The sequence below is a fragment of the Austrofundulus limnaeus genome, unplaced genomic scaffold, assembly GCF_001266775.1.
Source record: "Austrofundulus limnaeus strain Quisiro unplaced genomic scaffold, Austrofundulus_limnaeus-1.0 Scaffold49, whole genome shotgun sequence".
Lineage (NCBI taxonomy): Eukaryota > Metazoa > Chordata > Actinopteri > Cyprinodontiformes > Rivulidae > Austrofundulus > Austrofundulus limnaeus.
Genome location: NW_013952451.1, coordinates 199042 through 202440, shown reverse-complemented (window position 1 = coordinate 202440; position 3399 = coordinate 199042). Strand labels below are relative to the sequence as shown.

Below are 3399 nucleotides of genomic sequence, written 5' to 3'. Positions count from 1 at the left end.
GAGAGAGAGAGAGAGAGAGAGAGAGAGAGAGAGAGAGAGAGAGAGAGAGAGCTGCTTTACACTTTTTAAAATGTAATCCCAGCTTGAACATTTTGGTGCTTTGCTTAAAGGGGACACAACATGCAAAATCTACTGTTTAAGTACACTTACACTTGGTTGTGCATTTGGAGTCTGTAGGAGCGCAGAAAAGTTGCATTTAGTTCGTCCCAGTGCTGCAAAGCTATCTTTATATTCTGTACCCATTCAGTTTTCTATTATGTTTTCTGAACCCTTATTTCAAATTATTTGGGACTGAACTGCCAAGTAAGGTCTGGACTTACCAACTACAATTTGGTGGTCTTCATTCTCCTCTGGCTCTGGGTCAGACTCTGACTCCAACATGAAAGACCGGTTGGACAAGTCTTTCCTTGTTGGAATCTTTTAATTTGTAAATAAAAAGTTTCTGCACCACTATATGGTTGTAAACCCCTCAAGCTAGTATGGGCCGCTCTTGGTCTGAGACACACTTTAAAAAAGGGATGGAAGAGGGGCTTGTGGAGTTACAATAAGGAGGAATTCAGACCAAAGCATTGCAGCTCCACTTTACTAACTGAATGATTTAAACTTGAAAAAGAAGGATTTAAAAGCAGGATACGTCTCCTTTAAAGTGAAAAAGACTTGGATGTTTGTTTGTTAGTTTTTGGTTGAATTTAAATCTTTTTTTTTTATATAGTTGGAGAAAAGTAATTGTTTTCTCTAAAAGGTGAACACTCCCTCCAGGTCAGGGGTGAGTCTGCCTGGAGCTGGGGAGTTTGATGGTAGGATGGGAGCAGGAGATGGATCCACAGATTAGGGTCTTATCTGCTGTAATGAGGTGATGGTCGTCTCTGTCGTGATGAAGACAGAGCCAAGCTGAAAGGTAAGGATTTGCTGGTCTACGTTCCAACCCTCAACTGAAGTCATGAGGTGTAGATCATAGATACAAGCGGACAAAATGAGCTTCCTCTGTAGGCTGAACCTTATGGCATGTTTGCATTGCAGCTGGGTTTGAACCCAGGCCAGGCCTTACAGTGTAAAGAGTTAGAGAGTATTGTTGTGGACAGAGATGTTTCTCAGTTGGACCTGCTGCCTCTGCAACCCAACCATGGATAGGCAGCAGGAAATAGATGACTGGAATCTGGGTAGCTTAATGACTAAATCAGTTATCAATGTAAGCCAGATTGTGTTCCATTCATAATTTACCAGTTGTGCTGCATTTACGTAGTCGCTCCGCTAAGCCTCTATTTGTTTTACAAAATTAACAAAACCCAAAGATTTGGTTAACTGCACTTTCAAGGCCATCTGGACAACAAAAGACTGAGTATGCTGTTCCATATAAAAGGTTTTTAATCCATTTCCGATGCAGTAATTGTTCTCAAAACATAGACAGCTGGAACTCCGGAAACAGATGTTTTGACTGATTAATGATGACAGAAATTATGCTAAAAAAATCTGTTAGGAAATATTTATTCCAGAAGCTACAAGGCAATTGCTGAAGAGTTTGAAACGATAGACTGGAGCAGTGAGTCCTACCTGTGTGTCTGCTCGTGGACTTGCTTGTGTCCGGGGTAAATTAGAGGCGTGGCTATGACGCCATTATTTTCAAAGGATTATGTTTTGGACACCTACGTCAATGGTTACCAAACTTTTTAGCCTCTGACCCACAAAGTAAAAGTGCCTCCTTCTAATTTGGGTGATAAACATTTGTATTATAGGTCAAATAAACATAAAACAATATGCAATTTACTACATTCATCCTTTTTTAAGTACAGTACTAATCACACTATTTTCTAACAACTAAGGGAAAAAAATCTTGTTAGTTATCATTTTTAAATGTAATTAATACTGAAATTGATTCAGGACCCATAGTTGTGTCCCGTCCCCAACTTTTGGAACCACTGGTCTACATGAAAATGCTATTAATTTTTTTTTTTTTTACCCCTTTGGAATCCATTTTCAAATAAATCTAGTTTCTTGGTTCCTAATGTACTGTATCCAAGTGAACACAGGGCTGAAACAATAAACACTCTAGCATATTCACTAAACAATGTTTCTATATAATTAAAAACACTTGAAAGGAACTGGATCTGCTCTCTAAGAAAAAAGACGATCAACAAACAACAAGTTCAAGATTGGTAAAAAGATGCAGGGAGCGCATTTTAACTGCCCAAGATTGTGGGAAGAAAGGTTTTGGGATGATCAATTAATCATCAAATAATTAATTAATTCTGCATGTTGCTTGGGGAGATACTGAAGCATTAAACCGAATTTAAAAATAAACTGTTGGTTTTATTTCTGGTGGGGGAAAAAACAACAACAACTCTTAATTAATTAGGTTATAAACCTAAATTTAAGAAATCTAACCTGGATTGTAACCACTTTTTTTTTACTTTGCAGGTGAAAGGAAAGTTTAATCAGGGTGAAATAAAACCCTTAGTGCACGTGTGCCTCAGGCAGGGCAATCAGCCACTAAAATGTGGTTTGAAATGACAGATGTGACTACAATTAAAAAAAATGTGCATAAAAATGTGTCTGTGCACTTTACACTTGCAAACATTTAAACTATTATGCTGAGTTTATATTTACCAAAAAGCAATTTTTTAAAGAGATTTGGTGTTTTTCAGAGCAACACCTCAACCAGGAGGATGCAGATGATCACTTTACCAAAATAACCCGCAGCTTTTCTGCACCACATTTGAGTGTTTGTTTTACATCACACACAAAAAAGGGGTTTAAATACAGCTTTAAGGCTGATCCATCAAATGACCCCTGAATGCACGTGCAGATAGATGCCTTTTGTTTTGATCAGAAGTGTGCACTAACCAGCATAGACAAAGAAAGGAGGAAGCATGGCTGCCTCAGGTACACAACCAAAATAAAATAAATAAAAAATAAAATAAAAAACAAAGAGAGGAGGAATCTGATGAGAGAGATCCACTCAAAAACAACAATAAAGTGACAGCAGCACGTGCGTGGTTGACCAGCCTGCAGGATTAGCACCAGGACTTGGGACAGACAATAGAGACTGAAGCCAGACGAGCAGCAGAACAATCGTTTCAGACACAATCACAGCAAATTAAATCTCCACGCGAGCTTCTGTCACCTCCACGGTGAAAGTTTTTTTTTACTGACAGAGACATAAATCTATCTACCTTCAAAGAAATCCATGTGTTTGTGAGGCTGAATAAAAGCTTTAGTTAGAATCTTACCAGGCAGCTGCTCAAAATCTTTGTCTTTAAATCCACCTTTTTTTTTTCCAATTGATATATTCATAAATCTGATTTAAAATAATGATGAGGATGACGAGTCGCGCTTCTCACAGACCTCGAGCTCACTTCCATGTGCTCGCGACCAGGACAGGAGGACCACGCGCTCAGGAGG

The 3399-nt window shown here is 38.6% G+C and overlaps 1 long non-coding RNA gene across 1 annotated transcript in view; it reads right to left on the bottom strand.

Annotated features, from left to right (window-relative positions):
- LOC106517468 (uncharacterized) overlaps window positions 1-3393 on the bottom strand; it is a 28985-nt gene extending 25592 nt beyond the window's left edge. The window contains exon 1 of the long non-coding RNA XR_001310214.1: window positions 3228-3393. This is a non-coding gene — a long non-coding RNA (uncharacterized LOC106517468). The remainder of the gene's footprint in view (window positions 1-3227) is intronic.
- Window positions 3394-3399: the final 6 nt, after the last annotated feature.